The sequence below is a fragment of the Panthera uncia genome, chromosome B4 (genome assembly GCF_023721935.1).
Source record: "Panthera uncia isolate 11264 chromosome B4, Puncia_PCG_1.0, whole genome shotgun sequence".
In the NCBI taxonomy this organism is placed as follows: Eukaryota; Metazoa; Chordata; class Mammalia; order Carnivora; family Felidae; genus Panthera; species Panthera uncia.
Genome location: NC_064809.1, coordinates 65,142,979 through 65,160,775, shown reverse-complemented (window position 1 = coordinate 65,160,775; position 17,797 = coordinate 65,142,979). Strand labels below are relative to the sequence as shown.

Genomic DNA, 17,797 nt, shown 5'->3' with positions numbered 1-17,797 from the left:
TGAGATTCCAGGTCCTTCAATAATAAATGTTTTTCTTTTTTACATCTCATGGATTATTAATATGTTTTGACTACTAAAGGAAAGCATGTCAAGATCACTGTGTCCTTTCCTAGATGACTGGCTGTTTAATTGAGAATGAATGCATGCATAATCTCTTGGCTAAGTGCCTTTATTTAGTATGATTGCTTGTTTGCAGTAGTTGATAATTCAGTTTTCTGTAAGTAGGTCAGGAAAATCTTGTCCTTTTGTATCCCAAGTAAGCCAAAAGTTGTAATTGGATTTTTCCTGGAGCACGTCATTTCTGCCTTACAGAAAATATGTCATAGGCCAAGATACTCTCTCTGTTTCCTGGAACGAGTCTTGGTAGTCCATGTACGGTGAGAAATAGCCAGCTGCCTCCATCACTGTGTGAGCAATAACTTTGTGACAGCTCAATTGAATAATTAAAGCTTTCTACCTTCAGGTGGGAAAAAAAAAGTAATATCTACAAATTGTTGTGCATTGCATTTGATAAGGAATAATGGGCATTTGAAAACTATTTGTCTAGTCTCTATCTCTTGGTGTCCTGAAAAGTCTGTCTTATTAAATTAAAACAAATTTTAAATATAACCTAACTTAGGAGAGATAGTCTCAAATTGGGCAGACTCCAAGACATTGACACATTACATTTTTGTCAAACTCTAACTCAGGAGTTCATTTTACCCTGCATAGTCCATGTGATTCAGGGAAACCCCCTGTCTTGTTCTGATTAGTCTAAGCTGATGCTTCTGCTTTAGCATTTGCCAGTCAGAATCACCTGGAGGGCTTGTTAAGGCACAGATTGCCTGGTCACACCCCTAGATTTTCAGATGCAAAAGAATTTGCATTTCTAAAAAGTTCACAGAAGATACTGATGCTGGTGGAGGGCCCACACTTTGAGAAGCACTAGTCTAAGTTGGTTCTGTTCTTTGTAGTCGTTCAGGAACCTGAGATAGACCCACCAAAACCTGGCATTCTCCTGGCAATGGTTATTGATCTAGGTGAGGACTACTGACCTAGTTCCTGGGTCTGTTGAGGGGAAAGATTAATATGCTGTGACTGGAAAAGCTCACCACACACTCCTGCTGGAGCGATTTAGCAAGCCTGTAACTTCACCTGCTGCTGAAAACTATCTCTGACTCTGAGGGAATCCAGCTTTGGCATGACTACAGTGTTATGAATGTCAGAGCAGGCTGAATGTCAGAGCAGGCCAAAAACCTGGGACTCCCCATTATGTGAGATGATAAATACTCATATTGATAAACGTGTCTGAGCAGGGGTTTCTTTCCAGCCCTTGAAAACACCCTAATTGAAAGAGTGTTTTCCAGGGGCACCTGGGTGGCTCAGTCAGTTGAGCATCTGACCTTGGCTCAGGTCATGATCTTGCAGTCTGTGAGTTCAAGCCCTGCGTTGGGCTCTGTGCTGACAGCTCAGAGCCTGGAGCCTGCTTTGGATTCTGTGTCTGCCTCTCTCTCTGCCCCTCCCCTGCTCATGTTCTGTCTCTCTCTCTCTCCTTCAAAAACAAATAAATATTAAAAAAAAAAAAGTGTTATCCAGGAGAAATGTCTCTATACATGCAGTTAATTTTGAGGCAGTTTGAAGGAATTTGAGGAGTGGATAAGTAGAAAGTTCCATGAACTTTGGTTGAATGCCTTGGATTGGCTTTTATCTACCTTTATCTCAGATACATAGTAAACTGAAGGTTGTTCTCTCTTTCTTTAAGAGGCAATGCTTGAATTTCAGTTTAGAGAGGTGGCAATGAGGGATAAAAATAGGAAGGAGAAGGAGAAAGAGAAATCCAGACAGAGTAATGAGTGATAAACCGGGGGCCAGATCATAACAAACCCTGCATGTCAAGTTCAGGAACTTGAACTTTGGTCCTCCATGGTGAAGTCAACAAAGGCTTCTAAATATGGTAATGACAAATTTCTCTGGTGGTGCTGTGGAATGGATTGAAAGGGATAGACATTGCAGACATAAAAACTCCCGGGAGGCTGAGGGAATAATCCAGGTGAGAAGTTTCGAGGGCATGAGGTAGGCAGCAGCTTTGAAAATAGAGAGAAACTCACGGTTATGATAAAGGTCTCTGTAAGAACCATTGGGATGTGGGAGTGGGAGAGGAAGGGAGAAGAGTCCTGCAGGTCTGCTGTGGGTTTGTTGGATGTATGTAGTGCCAGGATAGGACAGAGAAAAATAAAAGCATAAAGGTCACCCTCGACACCCTGCTTCCCCATGTGTCATGTCTGCTCTTGCACCCAGTCCCTCACACCTCAGCTTTCCTCCATCTCTGCTGCTGCTAACCATCAACTCTCTGAGGTGGGCTTCTGTTATATCCCCCTCGTTAGTTTCCTCTCCTCCACTCTGATCACCCTCCAGATTGTTCTCCAGAGTGATATTTTCCAAATAAAATTTCACCTCAGTCATGTTCTGCTTGGAACTGTTCAAAGGATTTCTGTGATTCTCCGGGCAAAGACCAAGGGCTTTGGGGCTCTCTATGACCAAGGCATCCAAGCACATTAATCTTTGTTCAACTGTTCAACAATCTTTGCACATGGTGTCCTCCATTTGCTCGATTAATTCCAATTGATCCATCAAATCTTATTTCAAGCTTGAATTCCTTAGGAAGTCATCGTTCCTGACTGTGGGACAAATTCCTTTACAACAAAGAGCTATACCCCCTTCTTCACATAACTTACATGAGTTTGTAATTACTTACTTTGCTTATTTGATTTGTGTGCCTTCCTCTCTTGACTTCCAACTTCTTGAGAGGAAGATCTATCTGATCTTGTTAACCCTGTGTCTTCCACATTTAACACAGTCCCTGCCACATAATTGGAGCTCAATAAATATTTGTTGGATGAACGAGTGATTCATTTTGCGAGCAAGAATGTGAGTTTTCTTTTGGATGTTAGAGACTGGGATGCTTGCAGGAAACCAGAAATAGTGCCTAGCAGCTAGTTTTACAAGAGGACAGGTTTAAAATATCAAAAATGAAGTTGATAATACTCAGTTGAATATTGGAAGTTTGCTTCATGGCTTTGCTCACAAATGACCAGTTAGCAGTGTTAGCCTAATTCGCCAATGAGATTTTTTTTTTTTTACTGAAGTAATGAAAACAAGATTAACTGAATATTTTATTTAAAAACATGCTAATAACGTTGTCAGATATTTCATACTTCTTAAATGTAAAGTTTAAGTTTAAACACTGTACTTCTGTCATTGAAATGTTTAAAAATGATGAGAAAAAGTCCTATTTTCAAAGAATTGCATAAATGATTTCAAAATGTGAAAGCCAAAGAATAAAGAAGAACAAAATAACCTTATCCTCTCAACTAGAAGTTATTAGTGCAATGATAGGGAGAACTTCAAATGAGTTAATTTCTTCTATTCCATTAAGTTTAGTGTGGTTTTGAGAAGCATCAAGGAGATGATGAGGATGCCAAAAATCAAGAGAATGACTACCACAGGATAAAAGCATCATGAAAAAGGACATTTTCCTGTTTGCTCATGTAATATTCATGAGAAATTAGAAAGTCAGAGAGAAAATGTTATTTAACATTACTGACAATGGATATAAAAGAATTGTCAACATTTGAAATCTTTAAAAGTGATTTTATGAAAAAAATGTTTTTTGTTTTGTTTTGTTTTGTTTTGTTTTGTTTTGTGGAACTCATTGCTTGCACAACACAAGGAGCACTAAAAAAGTTGGCAATGGATGAGGGCATACTCAAGTAAATTAAGAAAAATAGTGCTGATGCATTGTCAACAGTTAATCATCAAGGATTTTAGTGAAATTTCCACAAGTGAGTGAATGTCATTTTAGCAATGCACTTTGCAAGTGAAAAAGAAATAATATTCTCACATATGAGGTGTGTGCTATTGATTAGTGTCAAAATAGTTAACTGTCTGATACAGTGGAATGGCTAGTGATGAAATAGTACAGAAGACATAACTAATATATGGAAATCCCATCACACGATAAAGTATATATTCAGTCAAATTCTTAAAAAATTTTGGAGATCATAACCTTTGCTAAACAATGGGGAATAGAAGATGGATTGGGAAAAAAACAGACAATGTAGAGAAGTTATGTGGTAGATCTCTAAGGACTAAGAGATTAAAACTTAACAAGTAACTAAAAAGTTTTTAAAGTCGATATGTAATTTTAACAACATAGATTCATGTAATTCTGCCTTAAAAATGTACATACTTACAGATGTCAACTCTATATAATATTTTTGTTGGAGTATAATTGACATACAATATTATATTAGTTTTAGGTGTACAACATAGTAATTTGACATTTATATACATTATGAAATGATCACCAAATAAATCTCTTACCATCTGTCACCATATATAGTTATTATAATATTATTGACTATATTCCCTATGCTGCACATTACATCCTCATGACTTATTTTTTTTTATAACTGTAAATTTGTACCTCTTGATTCCCTTCACTTATTTTGTTTACCCCTCCACCTCCCTCCCCTTTGGCAACCAACAGTTTTCTTTTCTCTGTATTTATGAGTCTGTTTCTGTTTTGCTTGTTTGTTTTGTTTTTTAGATTCTACATAAAAGTGAAATCATATGGTATTTGTCTTTAACTTATTTCATTTAGCATAAGACCTTCTAGGTTCTACATGTTGTCACAAATGGCAAGATTTCATTCTTGTTAACGGCTGAGTAATACTCTGCTGTGTGTGTGTGTGTGTGTGTGTGTGTGTGTGTATGTGTGTGCACACGTGTGTATGTATCCCACATATTCTTTATCCATTTGTCTTTCAATGGACTCATAGGTTGCTTCCATATCTTAGCTACTGTAAATAATACTGCAGTTAACAGAGGAGTACATATATCTTTTCAGATTAGTGTTTTTGTTTTCTTTGGTTCATCCGTTTCACCCAGAACTGGAATTGTTCGATCGTATGGTAGTACTGTTTTGAGGAACTTCCATACTATTTTCCATAGTGGCTGTACCGTTTTACATCCTTACCACAGTGCATGAACATTCCCTTTTCTCCACATCTTTGACAATGCTTATTGTTTTTATTTTAGTGGCCATGATACATGTATTTTTTTGAAGCCTACAAAATGCACAGTGAAAATATAGGGCTTAGGGGCGAAATAGACTACTCCCAACCTATGGGACTTTGTAATGAAAGCAATAACTAAAACAGTTATAATCCTAGTAACCAACAGAAGCCCAAAGACCTCTTTTTTAGCATTGGCCCCAGAATCCCCCTTAGTCAAACATTTGCAACATTATACTCTGGTGTCCTTGACTTTTCTTTTGAGAGGTGTGAACTTTAGGGCTTTTGCTTTTAATAGAGAGAAATTTCATCAAAACTAAAAAACTGATTCACAATATAGCTTTCTCATTAAGTTTTTAAAATAGCATGGAAAATGTCTTTGTAGCATATTTTATGCCTGTAGCTTCACCAGGTAGCCAGTGAAAAGGGTTCTGATCCTTGAAGCCAGTAAATCAGCCACTATTTACACCAAAGGAAGGCCCTGCTGTGGAGTTTGCAGTTTTTATCGTAAATCTTCATATTGTGCTAAAGTTTGTCTTTTTAAAAATTTGTTTTTATTTATTTTAAGAGACAGAGAAAGCACACATGAGCAGGGGAAGGGCAGAGAGAGAGAGGGAGAGAGAATCTCAAGCAGAGTCCTCGTTGTCAGCACAGATCCTGATGGGGGGCTTCATCTCACGAGCCTGTGAGACCATGACCTGAGCTCAAATCAAGAGTCAGCTGCTTAACCGACTGAACCACCCAGGTGCCCCATGCTAAAGTTTATCTTTAATTGTGAGAAATTAATTGTAAAATACATGTGTGAGCCAGCACCACTTCCTTGTCATACTGTCACCATTCTCCATGGTCTACCTGATACGAGATAATGCACATTAAGGAATACACGTTGTAGCAGGACAGGTTGCAGTTGGTATTTTCAATTGGTTTTATTACTTTTTTCATAAATGCACTGCTTTACTGAAAGTCTTTTCAATTATAGTATGTGGTTATTAATGCTTTAAAAAGTAATTTGATTTCTTTCCAAACAAGTGATTATAAAGTCTATATTAGGTGCAAATTCTTATATAATGATACTATTGTATGCTTTGGCCTCAAGATTGTTAAACTTCCCTACCAGTATTGGCCAGTATTTTGAATGCTGGTTTCAAATGAGTTTATTATGCTATTGAGTTTTTAAAAAATTTTATTAAGTTTTTTATTTTAATTCCAGTATAGTTAACTACAGTGTTGTATTCGATTCAAGTGTACAATATAGTGATTCAACAGTTGTTTTCATCACTCAGTGCTCACCATAATTGTGAACTCTTTAATCCCCACAACTTATTTCACCCCCCCTCCTGTCCCCCTCTAGTGACCATCAGTTTGTTATTTATAGTTAAGAGTCTGTTTCTGGATTCCTCTCTCTTTCTCCCTTTTTTTCCCTTTGTTTCTTAAATTCTACACATGAGTAAAATCATGGTATTTGTCTTTCTCTATTTTACTTATATGCTATTAGGTTTTTAAATTTCATATAGATCTTCAAATCTAATCACCTTATTTATTATAATCCAAATGAGAGTGATAGATTTCTAAAACAGTGTCTTAAAGCCAGTGTTTGGCTAAATACTGCAAAGAGGAACACTAAAAATCCTCAGTGAACACTTTTAAAATAAATTGCATAGGCTTGTGGTCTTTCCTTTCCAACCTTTAATGTGATTGGTGTCATTTTTTTGCAGTTTAAGAAAGAACTCATTTAAATTTTCAAATACATCTGAAAAGTACACATCCTATCATGAGATTATAATATAAATTTTCATTTTTAATTGATCGAAAAGATTAATAATAATACCAAATAGTAAACAAGGTATTTTTAAACAGCATTCTTTGGAGAGCCATCTTACTCCTATATTCAAAAGTTCCCTTAGCTATTACAGCCAAGAGGTAGTTCAGCAGACTAGAGTTGTGTTTTTCAAACAGTGGGTTCCAACACTTGGTAGGTTCTGAAGTCATTTCAGTGGCTTCAAAACAATTTATTTTTAAAAAAGAAACTGGATAACTTATTAATAGCATAGAAAACATCAGAGAGCATCTTTCTTAGTAAAGGTAATCTTTTAAAAATTAAGTATTATGTCTGTATGTGTCTGGGTATATTTCCTACAGTGGGTCATGGTCAGAAATTTTATTGACCTAATGGATACTGTGTATAGAACCATGGATAGAAATCAGATTACCTAGAGAAAGAGGAGACCTAATCAGAGAACTTACTGATGATATATCTGGTGAAATGAGGATTCTCAGCTGTCTGATTAGAGACTTAGACACCCAAGGCCCAGGTCATGACCTCCATATCTGTGGGAGCTGAGTTGAGACCACCTTCTCTTGAGATTTCCCACTATAATTTGCACCAATGAGGATATTAATGCGAAGTCATATGACACCTGTGCTACTAGGCAGTAATGAAAATACTCTCACTAAACCTCAGTTTAAAAATGGTTTGTTGGGGCACCTGGGTTGCTCAGTCAGTTAAGTGTCTGACTCTTGATTTCACCTCAGGTCATGATCTCATGAGTTCAAGCCCTGTATTGGGGCTCCGCATCTACTGCACAAACCTGCTTTGGATTCTGTGTCTCCCTCTCTCTCTGCCTCTCTCCTGCTCATGCTCTCTGTCTATCTCAAAAATAAATAAACATTAGAATAAATAAATAAATAAATAAATAAATAAAAATGGTTTGTTAATTTAAAGTCTTATCTAACAAGGAGCCTATTCAGTATCCTTGATTTATGAAGTCATCAAAATATTAAAATGTCAACATGCAAGGAAATTACCAGTGACATAATTTGATTAACATTATCCAGAAAATATACTTGATATTCACCTGTGAAATTTGATACCCTTGAGAGTTATCTAGCACAGAGATATATATTCCTATCAATTTTTCTTTCTATCGAACTCAAATAGTCCCTTGGGAAAATCTACCAATTATATCTATTTTGTAGTTGTTCTGTTTTTAAAGACAGAAAAAGATAGTTTATTGCTGAATAAAGATTATGACACAAGATTATTAGAGTAATAAAATGGCATCTCTGTATATAGGACAAACTTGATTATTAATTTGGGGTTTGTATATGGCCTTATTTATATTAACATTTGAGAATACCAAGTATTTACCTATCGAGTCTTGCCACTAAGATGATTGTTGTATCTGTAGGAAAACATGGCAAGAGATCCTTCATTGGAGCTTGTTATTTATCTGCCTCTTTTCTCTCTCATAGCCCTGCTACTTATATTACATAATGACCTTAACTGTACGTGTAAACATGCCTCAGGAGAACTCTGGGATGCTGCTGGGAAACTGAGGACACTTACACAGATGTGATCTTTGTAAGGAAAGTTCTGCCGGGGTGGGGTCAGGTGGGGAAGTAGGTAAAGTATGAGAGAGGTCTGGTTTAACTGATGCATCTTCTGGAGATTTTTCTTTTTTTTTCTTTTTTTAATTAAAAAATGTTTAGTTTTGAGAGAGAGAGAGAGAACATGAGTAGGGGAGGGACAGAGAGAGAGGGAGACACAGAATCCAAAGCAGGTTCCAGTCTCTGAGCTGTCAGCAAAGAGCCCGACGTAGGGCTTGAACCCTTGAACCATGAGATTGTGACCTGAGCCAAAGTTGGATGCTTATCTGACTGTGCCATCCAGGTGCTCCATCATCTTCTAGAGATTTTTCCAAGCCAATGCTGTCTGATAGAAGTATGATGTGAGCCACATGTGTAAGTTAAAATTTTCTAGTAGCCACATTAAAAAAGAAAAAAAAAATAGGTAAAATTAATTTTAATAATGTATTTTATTTATCACAATGTACCCAAAATATTATTTCAATGTGTACAATACAGAAATCAATGAGATACATAGCATTTCATTTTTATGCTGTTTGAAAAATCTGGCAAATATTTATACCAACAGCACTTCTCAATTCGGATTTTAAATTTTCATTAGAAATATTTTATCTGCATTTAGACTTTATAAAGCTTACAGTTGAAAAAGTAAATTCACAGTATGCCTGGTTGGCTCAGTTGAAAGAGCTTGTGATTCTTGATAAGTTCAAGTCCAAGCTAGGTGTAGAGAATACTTAGATAAATAAAAAAAAAAAAAAAAAAAAGAAAAACTGAATTGATGTATCCAAGTTATTCCAAACATACTTAAAAGTTTTCCCTTGAATTCAGTATCAGTTTTTCAGTTTAAATTTAAATTGACTAAAATAAAAAATGCAGTTCCTCAGTTGCACTAGCCAGATTTCAAGTGCTCAATACCACACATAACTAATGGCTACACTATCGAGACAACACAATTATAAGCAGTGGTGACCTTGAATTAACTCCTCTAGGAATGGATTCCTCTGTTATAAATTCAGAAATGAGAGTTTACATTATATGGATTTTTCTTTCAGAAACTAACCTAAAAAGATGAGAGATGAAGCTTCCTACTCTTTTTGACATGAGGAAGGCAGTGGAATTAGAGGGAATTAGGACTGACCTGGGTCACTGGGGCAATTAGTCAATCTATCTATACCACTGTAATGGAGATTATAAGGGTCTCTACCTCTCAGGTGGTTAAGCAGATTGACAAAGGATGTGCTCAATACACAGGTTTTTGTTGTTGTTGTTTTGTTGTTGTTTTGTTTTTAATTAAGTAGATGGTTTGTACTTCAGTAAATTAATTGGGCATGTAAATGTTCTTCCTTCTTCCCTATTTCCATTTTTTTCTTTGTAACTGAAATCTAGATCTAGTTGTATCATAGAAATTAGAAATTATTTGACTTACTGCAGAAATTATTTTAGGAATAGGGAGATCAGGGAACTATTCCAGTTGTGGATGAAGAAAACAGCTGCATTTTCTTCCTGCCTATATTGATATATATATATATTTTTAATGTTTATTTATTTTTGAGAGAGAGAGAGAGGCAGAGCATGAGAGAGGAAGGGGCAGAGAGAGGGGGAAACAGAACTTGAAGCAGGCTCCAGGCTCCGAGCTGTCAGCACAGAGCCTGACTCGGGGCTCGAACTCACGGACTGCGAGATCATGACCTGAGCCGAAAACCAAGAGTCAGATGCTCAACTGACTGAGCCACCCAGGCACTCCTTTATTTTGATTCTTAACAGTTCTTTATTAGAGTAGTAGAGGTTTATAAATAAAATTAATTTACCCATCAGAGGGTCATGTGATAGTTAAACAGCAAAATGTAAGTATAATTGTGATACAATTAAATGATATGCCAATGATTTATTAATCAATGATTAAATATACTCAAAGCTTGAACTGAATCAAGCTCTTCCAGAACCTGAGGGCATGGGAGGAGGGTGTTCTTACAGAATCTGAGGAGCAGTAGCCTCTCTCAAGGTCTAGCTGCTTCTGTTTGGGCTGATTACTCCCAGCTGTGTGTGAGCCCACATTATGACCTATCAAGTGAAGGGACTGCTTTTATCTTCCACCTGAGGAAGAGCTCTTGGATTCTGATTCTCTCCTCAGGTTTGTTCATCATGTGACTTTACACAGGGCTTTTTTCCATCTGTTTGTCAATGGAGAAATGATAAACTGAGAGTCAAAGCTGAAATTATGCACACATTAGGCATTTCTGTTCGTCTATTCATTCAGCAGTAATGTTTTCTAGGGATATAGAAAATGACTCTCACATAATTCTCTCATTCTCACAGAAGTTCTAGCTTTCCAGAGTCAGGAGAACAAAAAAATATAGTAAAGCATTATAGGTTTGATAGCCAATTCTACCTGGGCCGAGGTGGGGTGCCAGAGAAATGATTCATAAAAGAGGGGATCTCGAGAGTCTTGAAACATTATAAATGCTAATGCTGCAGAGAGGGGTAGGGCTGGGGAAGGGCAGTCCAAGCAGAGCCTGAGGCCAAAGCCAAGAGACTTGACACCATGCAGTGTGCTCCAAGGAGCCATAAGTCATTGGTCATGGTTGAAGCCTAGCTTTTGCATATCATGCCAGGAAACAAGAATTTCATCATGCCTAGTGAAAGAGCCAACAAAAGGTTATATGCTGGGGAGTAGTAGGATCTAACTGGTGTCTAGAAATATCACTCTGATGGCCAAAATGAACAAATCAGGAGACTATAGATGCTGGAGAGGATGTGGAGAAACGGGAACCCTCTTGCACTGTCGGTGGGAATGCACATTGGTGCAGCCACTCTGGAAAGCAGTGTGGAGGTTCCTCAGAAAATTAAAACTAGACCTAACCTATGACCCAGCAATAGCACTGCTAGGAATTTACCCAAGGGATACAGGAGTACTGATGCATAGGGGCACCTGTACCCCAATGTTTATAGCAGCACTCTCAACAATAGCCAAATTATGGAAAAAGCCTACATGTCCATCAACTGATGAATGGATAAAGAAATTGTGGTTTATATACACAATGGAGTACTACGTGGCAATGAGAAAGAATGAAATATGGCCTTTTGCAGCAACGTGGATGGAACTGGAGAGTGTGATGCTAAGTGAAATAAGCCATACAGAGAAAGACAGATACCATATGGTTTCACTCTTATGTGGATCCTGAGAAACGTAACAGAAACCCATGGGGGAGGGGAAGGAAAAAAAAAAAAAGAGGTTAGAGTGGGAGAGAGCCAGAGCATAAGAGACTGTTAAAAACTGAGAACAAACTGAGGGTTGATGGGGGGTGGGAGGGAAGGGAGGGTGGGTGATGGGTATTGAGGAGGGCACCTTTTGGGATGAGCACTGGGTGTTGTATGGAAACCAATTTGACAATAAATTTCATATATTGGAAAAAGAATAAAATAAAATAAAATAAATAGAAAAAAAAAAAGAAATATCACTCTGAAAGCAGAGGAGAAGATGGATGGGAAGTATATCTGTTCCCATAAGACACTATATCCATCGCAATAGCCCAGGCACAAGAGGATGGAGACGTATGAATGAAAGCCGTAGCGATTAGGAAACAGAAAAGGGAGTTAATTTTCACGTCATCAGTTATGTAAGAAATACAAAAGAAATACTGTGCTCAGAAGTTTAAGGTTTACTTAGAGACTTCACTCACTCATGAAAAGTTTGATTCTCCATTCTCTGAAATCCTGACTCAGTAAGTATGGGTGGTGCCTGGGAATCTGTATTAAGCAATAACAACAACAAACTCTCCAGATGATTCTGTTGAGCAGCCAGGATGGACACCCACAGGCCTAAAAAAATAATTCTTGAAGTTTAAAGGAGTCCTATCAGAGTCATTGGAGGAGGCTTCTTCTGTGAAAGTGGTTCTTCTACTTTTTTTACAATGTCCACTTAGCAGAGGGGAAAAAGTGCCCTGAGGCTCTCAGGAAAGAACTAATAGGTGTTTTGCAAATTGGCTGAATTTGTGCAGAAGCCAGCTCTTTGTAGATTCATGAATTAGAGCTCCCCATAAAATGTTAATAGTGTGTTAATTTTAGTTTATGAATATAAACTTTGGTCTTGTCCTAAAGTGACCACTGGTGTTTTGTCTAAGCCCATATTAACTGAGAAATTTCAGCCTTTCAGGGTTACTATCCTGAAGACATCTGATGAGGAATTCTAGGTGCCTGAGGCTATTTGAACCAGGGGTTGAGAGATTAGGGAGAAGAAAATGATGTAAGATAATAATACAGTCCCCAGATCCCATGACCTTTTAACTTGCACATTTCTAGGGAGTCAGATTTTTTGCTTGATAAACTTTTGGCAAAATTCTCAGGAATAGATTTTAGTATTTCCACCAGAGGGCAGTGATGTCTTCTACAATGTTAGTGACTGTGGTTAAGAAAATTTGTCATTCTTTTTTTGGACTTGCAGTGGGTGTGAGTAGGAAGAACTGATTAATTCTGACTGCCCATGGTCATTAGGGTGGATTTGAAGCCAAATTCCAGCAGAACACAGAGCAGGGAAGGTTAAATAGCATCTGCAGAACTACAGAGTCTTTTAAACCAGAGTGACTGCTTGATTAAATCAGTTGCCACTGTTGGTTAAATCGAATAGCTGTCTTAAGACTCTGAAAATTCATAATTCGTGAAGCTCCTGTCTAGTAGCCTTAGGAATCAGATTTGAGAAGAGTTATGGGTCCCATGAAACCACAAGAAACAGATTTATACTACAACAGAGGACAGGGGAAAATTGCTTCTGAAGAACTCATACTCTTAATGGCTTCGGGCTCTGTCTGTCACTAATTCCACCTTAGCTTGTTATGAGAGATTCAGCTGCTGGAAGAATGAAATGATATTTCCACTGGGATAATATTAATGGGCATAGCCTTTATAAAGCAAGATTGAGGAGCAATCCCGGTGATATGGTAGAAAAATGATTTCAGAATTGGGGGTAGATATTTGGATGCTGGTGGTACGCTTTTAATGATAGAGGACCGTCACTTACTATAATGGGTGTGGGTTAGGATCCTAAAATGTGTGTGTGTGTGTGTGTGTGTGTGTGTGTGTGTGTGTGTTCCTGGCTCTGCCACCAAGTGTGTAATCTTGACTAAGTCAGTTGTCCCCTCTGGTCTCCACAGTCCATACCATGTAAAATGAGTCAGTTCATCCAGGTAAGCTTTTAGAATCATCACAGCTATAAAATTTTAAATTCTATGAAAACACAAATCTATTCCTACTGTAGGATTGAGCTACCATCTGGACAGCTCAGAGTGGCTCTGTGGAAGAGGCTTTTAAGTATGGACCCGAAGTGGGGGACCCTTTACCAACTTTATCCAGCAGCACAGATTTTGAATTTTAGTCATAAAACAACACAGCTCTTTGCTGTTCAATGGGCAAAGACCTGGGAGAAATGGATGATATCAAGTTTCATCTAGAAGGCATTAGTACATTTATTCCACCCCATTACTTTACAAATGAGGAAGAGGAGTCGAGCCAAGTGTCTTCAAAATTCATTCATGCAGACACTGTTCTGGGTGGAGATACAAAAGCAAACAAGGCAGACAGAGTTCCTGTGCTCTTGAGCTTAAATTTGAGCTGGAGAAGAGCTAAGTGTACAGTGTTGAGGATAGTGGGAGATCAGAGGGCAAAGTAGAGGAAGAAGAAGGCAAGTACGAAGGTTCCATTTCATCTAGGTTTTCTGAGAAGGCCTCTCAAGAAGACCATTTTGAACAGTGTCCTCAGGAAGTCACCTGGGGATTGTTTTAGGTGCAGAGAACAGTGAGTGCGAAGGCTTGGGGGCAACCCAAGAATAATGTGCAGAACCAGAATTTGCTCATTCACTGGCGCATTCATTCACTCGTTCAACAAACACTCAGTGCCTGCTCTGTGCTATGCCCTGTTTCTGCACCAGGATTAGAATCTTGAATTAGAATTCAAAAGCATTTGTGTTCAACCACCTCAAATACTGCCTCCCTGACATAGTGTACTTTTCTTCAGCACCCACTCTTTGCTGGGTACCTTGTAGGCATTTTGTTGAAATTAATCTTCAAAACAATTCCATGAGACTGTTTTGTAAAGAATAAAAATAAATATACTAAGAAATGAAGAAAAATGGAACCTAATGTCATTTATTTCAGTATGTACTAAGTTAGATGGAAAGACTCATTCCTTTGTCTTGTGAATAACTGCTATAAGTTATCAAAGTGACTCCGTTGATATTATTCAGTTAATTCATGTGGATGTTTACTGAGCTTCTACCTTTGCCTGGTGTGGTATTGGAAAAATGAATAAAGTAGGAAGTCACACCAAGAATTGCAGTAAGTTGATAAATCTTCTAAGTGTTGGGGGGAAGTAAGAATGAGCACGGTGGCAAGAGGATCTAAACGAAGAAGCTGAGTCTTCCTGGGGGAAGGCAGGAAAAGCTTTATAAATCAAGGAAGCCTTGGGTAGGAAATTGAAGGTATTGTGCCACGGGACCATGGGCACATACCTTCAGCACTGTGTGAAGCAGATACTTTAAAGGGGTTACTACGGGAAAACTTACAAGCAGAGAATTGTTTGTGCGGTAAAGCACAATCTTCTGCTCTCTCACTGACCGGTAGTTTAGTCCAGTGCTAGGATGCATACATGATGGCTTATGTTCCAGTTTAAAGAGGTTCCAACCCTGTAGGGTCAGAGGAATGGAGGACATGCCTGCGACTATGTAACAATGGGTGAGCAAATGATATTGTTAGAAAGGGGAGCCTCAGAGGCCTAACAGCTCTTGTTTTCCAGACTTTTTTGTATGTTAACCCAGACCCCCTGAGACAGCTCTCTGTTAATCTATCTGAAGGGGGAGGAGTGAGTCTGCAGGCCCATCAAGATCTGTCTTTCATGAAGATGGTACTGAAGGTGACGAAGGGAGCCCCTACCCCTTGCTTTGAAGGTCAGACAGTGGTGCTGAAAGGCATCCACAATCACACAAAAAAAGAAGATATGCAAGTTACCTACATTCCGATGGCCCAAGACACTGCGTCTTCGAAGGCAGCCCAAATATCCTCGAGAGAACGCCCTCAGGAGAAACAAGTTTGACCACTATGACATCATCAAGTTCCCCCTGACTACCGAGTCAGCCAAGAAGAAAATAGAAGACAACAATACATTTGTCTTCATTGTGGATGTCAAGGCCAACAAGCACCTGATCAAACAGGCTGTGAAGAAGCTCTGTGACGTTGACATGGCCAAGGTCAACACTCTGGTCAGGCCCGATGGAGAAAAGAAGGCGTATGTTTGACTGGCTCCTGACTATGATGCCTTGGATGTTGCCAACAAAATTGGGATCATCTAAACTGAGTCCAGCTGGCTAAATCTGAATTTAAATTTTTTCACCATAAAAAAAAAAGGATCTGTCTGTTTTTGGATGGATGAGTAGGAGTGTAAAGAGGCAGGAGGGCATTCCTGAAAGAGGGAACAGTGTATTTAACTGGAGGAAAACCAGAAACCATGGTGTGTTTAGAGAACTGCAGATATATTGTCAGGATTATACAGTGTGAGGTAGGTGGGAGATGGGCCTCAGAAGGCGAGGGGCATCTGGAAGGGGGATTCTAGAAAGGTCACCTGAAGAAGCATATCCAGATGGTTTTATATGTCACGTTAAGGTATTTGAAGTTTACATTTTCGGCCAGCAGAGCCAGTCACATACCCTGTGTGAGTGATGTGAGCGGTGGTGGACTGTGGTGGCCTGGGATCCAGGGCATCACCATTCAATGGGAAGTAGGTGGCATTCAGCTCCATGTGGTTACTGAATGTGGAAATTTGTGTCCAGTGTTACCAGAGATTTGGATTTTTCAAGCTGAGCCATAAATTTAAATTTGTACACAAAATATTCTCATTTTAATGTTGGAAACAAGTTCAAATTTACTTAACAAATAAGTGGTCCAAACTGAACATTAACTGGATTGGTCTCTGGTTTCTGATCTTTGCAGGGGAGTGAAAGGGGTGTCATGTGAAATCTTAATAGAGTAGCTGATCAGTTTTGGTTTCTAAAGGGATTATTCTAGGGGTACTGGATGACTTAGTCAGTTAAACCTCCAACTCTTGATCTTGGCTCATGTCATGATTTCACAGTTTGTGAGTTTGAGCCCCAAGATGGGATCTGTACTGATGGTGTGGAGCCTGCTAGGGATTCTGTCTCTCTCTCTCTCTGCCCTCCCCCACTTGTGCGCTCTCTCTCTCTCTCAAAATAAATAAACTTAAAAAAATAAAAGGATTGTTCTGGAAATAATAAGTAGAATAAATTGAAAAAGGATAGGATAGAATCAAGAAGAGTAATAATGAGGCTTTTGAAATAGAAATTGAGGAGCTAAACTAAAGCAAAGGTAGCAGGGATGACGCTAAGGGATATTTCGAGGAATTGGCAAGATTTGGTGACCAGTAGGAACAGCTGTGAAAGAAAAAGGAGTATAGGATGACTTTTAGATTTCTGATTTAGATGGCTAAGTAAATGATCTTTGCATTCATTTAAATGAGGGGCTGACACTGGTTTACAAAGCAATATCCAGAATTCTTCTTGCATATATTGAGTTTGAAGTGTCTGTGGGACATCTAAATGAAGACCTCATGGCAAGTTTGGTGAATTCTGAAGCTTGGGGAAAAAATCAGATTGGGATTACATACCAGAGAGTCATCAGTGAATGGCTCGTATACATCCTTTCAACAAATATCAATATTTTACTTCAATATTTCAGGCCTTGTGCTAGATGCTGGGGTTAACAACACACTGGGTGTGTGCTCATGAAAGGTTCAGTATGGTGAAGCAAGCAGATGGTAAACAAAGAGGCATACAAATACAATAAATACAAATTATGGTAAGTGCTATAGAGGAAATATGGTTCATATGAAGATCAAATGTGATATGGGAAAGAAATAGAAGTCACATTGGCCACCCTAAGCCGGTGGCTGAGAGGAAGTCAACATGAAAGGAGAAATAGATGGTCTTTTGTTCAGAGAAGCTCAGTCCTTAGCGCTGGAGGAGAGAAGAGTGAGAACAGCCTGGAGATCGCCCCTGCATGCTAGACTGGTAAAAGGAGAAGAATTTGAAATACTGGAGTGACCCAGTGCTCAGTCTTGGGGTGTTTCTCTTTTCTATCTTCACTCACTTTGTGATCATCTGGTTTCATAGCTTGAAATGCCATGTATGTCTTATGATCCCTAAATTTGTATCTCTTGCTCAGACTTCTCCCTTGGATTTCAGACTCATGACCCTACTGACTGTCACCCAACTGCCATGCACACGTCGATGTCTGATAGGCATCTAGTGTGGGACATGACCAAAAGCAAGCTTCTGACATTCTGTGATCCTCTCTCACTTCACCCTACCCAGCCTGAGT

At 38.6% G+C, this 17,797-nt stretch overlaps 1 pseudogene; it reads left to right on the top strand.

Annotated features, from left to right (window-relative positions):
* The first annotated feature begins 15,210 nt into the window (after positions 1-15,210).
* LOC125918957 (60S ribosomal protein L23a-like) lies at positions 15,211-15,810 on the top strand (annotated as a pseudogene).
* Positions 15,811-17,797: the final 1,987 nt, after the last annotated feature.